At 45.0% G+C, this 5896-nt stretch overlaps 1 long non-coding RNA gene across 1 annotated transcript in view; it reads left to right on the top strand.

Moving 5' to 3' along the window:
- Positions 1-978, top strand: part of LOC106727244 — a 1289-nt gene extending 311 nt beyond the window's left edge. Inside the window, exon 2 of the long non-coding RNA XR_001363409.1 lies at positions 397-978. This is a non-coding gene — a long non-coding RNA (uncharacterized LOC106727244). The remainder of the gene's footprint in view (positions 1-396) is intronic.
- The last annotated feature ends 4918 nt before the right edge of the window (positions 979-5896 follow it).

The raw sequence follows: 5896 nt of genomic DNA, 5'->3' as shown, positions 1-5896 counted from the left end.
CGCTCGCGCCCTCCCCGGCCCTGCAGCGGGGTCTGAGCCCTCCACGGGTTGGCACTGCCCGTGGGAAGCAGCGAGCGGAGGCAGCCGGCGCAAACGCTCGGTTTTCCGAGCCCCACTTTCCTTTTACGGCCCACTGGGAGGTGTAGTTCTTCCTCTCGCCGTCCGGCTCCGAGAGGAAACGACTTGGGAACTAAAGGACTACAAATCCCAGCATCCCCCGCGACGAGGGCGGGAGAGGCAATGGTGCTGGACATTTCTGGTGCTGGGTGGTCGGAGGTGGGAGCTAACAAAGAGAACGGCGGGGACGGCCGTGCCCCCTCCGTGCTAGCACTGTACACGTTACGCCCGTTATATGTGCAGGCTGTACCTCACCCTGCGAGGCACTGCTCTCTGCAGCTTGGAGATGCTCAACTGCTTGCCAACGATCACAAAGCGCTCCTGTGGTGGAGATGGGATAGAGCCCCAAACCCTGAGAATTTCCCTTGCAAAGCGCTGCCTCCTCGGTGAGCTGTGTCAAAGGGAGAAGAGATTCGTTTAATCAAAAGAGAAAAAGATCAGTAAGGAAAACGTGGTGGGGGCGGCGATTAGAAAAAGACGAAGTTATAAGGAGTTAAGAATTTTAAAAAATGGGATTTACAAGCGGCCATCCCAAAGCAGGTTAGGGGAATGAGTAGGATCTTATACAATCTGAATTGAGTTCCAGTGGTGTTAGATATTGCATGATGGATAAGCACATTATGGTGACAATTAAGTGCTTTTTGGCTACACTGTTAAAAAAAAAAAAAAACAACAACTGGCAAGCCTGACATTTCAAGTGAAAGCTCTCATATGCTGTCCTGCCCTTTAGCTCATGGGATCAATGGGATGCTATTCTTATTCGAATTATTACAAGCACTTTTCTCAGGGTGCCCAATCAAGATCCATGACACGATGGCTTTAAAATAAAGATTCTCATCCTTGTTGTCAATTAAGACCTAATTTTTCTGGCATTGTGGTTATGTTTTTTAAAAGTTAGAGATACATACTAAAGTATTTGCACGTGCCTTAAAATACTCCAGCCCACCCACTCCTCCCAAAACATGACAGTATAGATGAAACAATATTGGCAAACTGTTGAAAAATGTTAGTTATCTATTGCAGCAAATTATCACAAACTTAGCAGCCTAAAGCAACAGATTTATTACCTCAGTTCCCGTGGGTCAGGTGTCCAGGCACCTGGGGTTCTCTGCTCAGGGTCTCACACCTGCCAGGAAGGTGTTGGCCTGGCTGCATTCTTGTCTGGAGCTCAACTGGAAAAGGATCAGTTTCCACACTCGGGTCACTGGCAGCATTCACCTCCTTGCACCTGTAGGACTGAAGACCCTGGCCTTTTGCTGGCTGTCGGCTGGAGTTGGCCATCAGCTCCTAGAGAGCACCCGGAGTTCATTGTCACTGTGGGCTTCCCCAGCATGGCCACTTGACTTCAACAAGCCAGCAAGGAGAGGCCCCAGCGTGAGTCTGCTAGCAAGATGCAATCTTACATAACAAGTAATCACACAGAGGTGACATCAAATGTGCCATATTCTGTTGTCGAGAAAGCCAATCACAGGATTCCACACACTCAGGGGAGGGGATTATAGATACAAGGGAATGGACATTAGGGTGGGGGGCCACTCTAAGGGGTGTCCACCACAGTGTACAAGCAAGTCCATATGCTCTTCTTATCTACCACATCTACTTATGTTTAGGTTTGAAATTTTCCTTAATAAAAAGAATTATTCTCTTTAATTATATCTGAATTTTCCATTGCAAGTAAGTTTCTAGATAAACTGATATAATTGTTTGCGGTTCTCTTTCTAGGAGTTCCTGTTTCTTCCCACTCCATGTTTACTCAGAGCTATGGCAATAGTCATGTAGGACACATACCTAAAGAGGTCCACTAGAACCTAGCATGATAGCCACAGATTTGAGCTTGCCACCTAAAAACTACTCTATAAGGCATGAGAGGGCTCACTCATTCATTCATTCATTCCACATTTATTTAGGGGCCTAGTTGGTGCTAAGTACTATTTTAGCAGCAGGGGTATGAAAGGATCCAAGATGTTGGGGGGCTAGAGGAAGAGGTAGGGAGACAAAACAATGAAGTCAAATAAATGATAAGACAATTTCAGAGAGCAGTGACAGAAATGAAAAAAGAGTTGTGGGATAGACAGGTGGAGCAAGAGACCTCCATGGAGGAGACCTTGGGCAGAGAACCAAATGATAAGAAACAGCAAGTGCAAAGGCCTTAAGGCAGACCCAGCCTGGGAAGGCCCAGGTTTACAAGGAGAGAGGATCAGTGGTAAGAGGTACGACTGGGAGGTGTCTGGAATTGGTTCTACATGCACTGGGTAGTCACTTAATTCAGGACCATCATTGTATTAACTGTCGGGTGGTCAGAAAGAATAACAACATACAGTATGTGCCCTCAATGAATATATAGATTCCAAACTTTAATGCTAGGAGGACCTCAGTGCATCTAGAAATACAGACCCAAACACTTGTTCTGCATCTGAGGAAGTTGAGGCCCCAAGCAGAAGTGACCTGCTAAAAATTCTTTGAGAATTCCTCACACTAAGAAACAATCTGTGAATGAATTTGAATTGATGTAAAACTTTAGGAAACTCAGGAAGAATTTGTAGTGCCTGCCATGGGCAAGGCAATGTGAAAAGAAGTTAAATATGGCAGAGAGGCTACAGTCTAGTTCAGGAGACAGGATGGAGGGAGATGCATGAGAAAGTAAAGCAGGAAAGAGAATAATGGACTACAAATAACTATTTTCTGGAGTATCTTCTTGTATTAGCCAGTATCCTATCTTGGCTCTTTACATACAGGGTGTCCCCAAAAATGTATGCACGCTTTGAATAATTATAAAGGCAGTGTTCATTAAGATACATTTCATTTTCAAAATGTAATAGAACCTACAGACAAAGTGTGCATACATTGGGGGCGGGAAAGGGGTGGGGGGAGACATCCTGTATTTAGTTCATTAAATCCAGAGAACAACCTCCTTGTTGGCAAGGAGGAAACTGAAGGTCAGAGAAGTTAGGTGATTTGCTCAAGGTTCCAGCTAGGAAGTACCCAAGCCAGGACTCGGGGCCCAGTGTCTATGTCCGGTTCCCACTTTTTCTCTCCAGCCCACTCCACAGAGGAGAGGTGTACTGTGTCTGACTCCCTGCCACATGAGTAGAGTATGTTCCTTTCAGAGGAAGGAGAAACCTCTGAGGCCTAGACTGTAACCAGGTGGGACGCTGGGACTGTGACAATTCGGATGGGCCAAGCTAGAGGCCTTAGATCTCAGGGAAATGGGAACGGGGGGAAAACGCATGATGTCTAGCTGGAGTAGACTGGGCTTAGGAGGGGATTCCAGAAAACACTGCTAAGATATTCCGGAAGCGAGATAGGGAGGAGAAGGAGCCTATGAATCTCGGGGTGAGCAAGTTACACTGTGGGCAGCCGCAGCTCAGCCCCTCCAGGACCTGGGAAGTGGCACAGAGCCTGCCTCCTGGTCACCCCACCTGCGGAGCGAGGAAGCTGGACTTGATCCACCAACCTGCCTGCGATTAGTTAGAGTTCCTTCCGGGAGCATTAACTCTTTATCCTCTTTACAAGACCACCCTCCTAGAGCTACCAGGGTAGCACGCAGAGCACCAAGATGGCCCTGCGGGATCTTTGATTCCAGTGGGTCTTTCCCTGTTGTCATCTGACGCGGGGGCCACTGACAGCAGGGGTTATGCTATCCACGAAATTAGAGCTTTGTGCCTTTCATCTGAGCAGCTCAAAGCATTCCACAAACCCACCTGGGTAATACTCAGCACCTCTCCAGGCAGCCGGGAGGAAGTGTGGGCTTATCTGTGGTGCAAGGAGGAGATACTCAGGTCCGAGAACAGTATGTGGGGCCTGCAGGAGTCTGCGCCCTGTGTGCTCAAAGTATGTAGACGTCAAAGGGACATGGTCCTGGAAGGAGAACTTTGAAATGACCAGAAAGGGACTTCCTCCAAGCCTATGATGGCAGGAAGTGACTGCTGAAACTCCCGGACCAACAAAGTTCCTCAGAAAGCCAGACACCTGAATTCCCGCCAACCCGGAGGCTTGCTCCCATTTTCACATGTCTCAGAACAACTGGGAACATCTTGTAGCAAAACACATAAGGTGTTTAAAGTAATAAACGCAGCACTACAAGAAAAATTGGATGAGACAGAAAAAAATTAAAAATGTTCTTGTAATTTCCTCAAGTGACTTTTTCTTGCATTTTAGCACTAAAAAAATACTTTAGTGTTTTTATAAAAATAATACATATGCATTGAAAAAATATTAGAAAGAAAAATTATATTACACATAAATATTTAAAATGGAAAAGTTCAAATTCCCATCATCTTAATCGTTAACATTTTGTTGACCATCCTTATATAGTTCATGTATGCACACATACACATCTATTATCATTTAACAAAAATGTGATGGTATCATGCATGCTTTCACGCTGTATGCTATATATATAATTTTGTCTCTTAATCTTTCACCCCCTCTCCTTCCCAAGTATATGCCCTTCTCCAGGCTCATATAATTACAGGCAAACATATATACACACATAGATACAGCCCATATTCCAATTTTATCAATTGTCTTAACAATGTCCTCTATAGTCCATTTTCCCCAGTTCAGGAGCGAACATGGCACTCAGACATTAGGTCCCTTGAGTATCCTTCAATATGGAACAGTCCTCCACCCCTTTTAGTTTCTTGCTTTTGACAATTCAGAAGAGTACAGGCATTTATTTTGTGTGTGCAGTGTTACTAAGTTTGGGTTTGCCTGGCATCTCTTCACAGTAAAATCCAGGACAGGGCTCCCAGCAGGCTTCAGTCCTGTGCACGCAGGCAGCGTCGCTGAAACCCTTTGCCTGGGTCAGGCCTGCTGCTCTTTCTGGGCCCACAGTTAACTCCAACCCTGAGAAGAGCATTTTTGAAGAAGCATGTCCATACTGCTTCCCGCTGCAGGTGCTGGATAAATCTGGAATGTGCCTGAAGCCCAAGCCCAAGCTGACACCCAAATACAGACACTTGTGAATTAAGAGGCAAAAAGGTATGCACTCAATTTTCAAGAAGCAAAAGTTATGAAGAGGTACGCAGCTCTCAGACTATTTTGTTTTGACTTGTCAGACATGCACCAGAACAGTCAACCTCATGGTAAAAGGAGACGCTCTGTATCCGCGATGAGAAACAATTCTACTCAGATCACACCCAGGCAGGAGACCCCAGAGTCCAGCGCTGAGTTCTACAAAGTCTATTTCCAAAGGCGAGAGCCCTGCCTCTGTTTCCAGAACACCTCCATCTGGACAGTCAGCGCCCACATGCTCCTCTAAGGACTTGAACAAAACAAAGCAATGCTTATCTCAACCAAAAATGCTGCGTAGCCAGAAAGAATTCCAAAAGCATCCACAGTGGATTTCAGAAATTTCTTCTCTCCTCTCTAAAGAATGGATTCTGAGTAATGTCTAAGGCTACTTCTGAACTAAAACCAGTCAGTGGAACAATGTTTGACTTTTATTATTCTCTGAATACATGGAAACCAGGTCCAAGAACAGACTTTTTTTTTTTTCATCCTTGGCATTTCTGGGAAATAAAAACCTCATTAAATGAATAATTGAAACCTACCTACCTCAAAGGTAGGTTGTGAGATCAAAAAAATATGTGGAAGTGCCTTCTACATAGTCAATTCAATTGCAGGTATTAATCGTATTCTTCTTTTTCCTTTTTTCAGCAGTTTTCATTGTTCATATTTTCTTTCAAAAGAAAATTGCGATCTTTATGAGAGTGTCTACTTACTCACAAGTAAGTAGTTTACTGTTGAACTTAGGGGTAGAAGTTAGTAGTTGAAT

Source organism: Myotis brandtii, unplaced genomic scaffold (genome assembly GCF_000412655.1).
Source record: "Myotis brandtii unplaced genomic scaffold, ASM41265v1 scaffold395, whole genome shotgun sequence".
Classification (NCBI taxonomy): domain Eukaryota; kingdom Metazoa; phylum Chordata; class Mammalia; order Chiroptera; family Vespertilionidae; genus Myotis; species Myotis brandtii.
The sequence above is the reverse complement of the archived record's forward strand: the minus strand, read 5'-3'. Positions and strand labels throughout refer to the sequence as shown.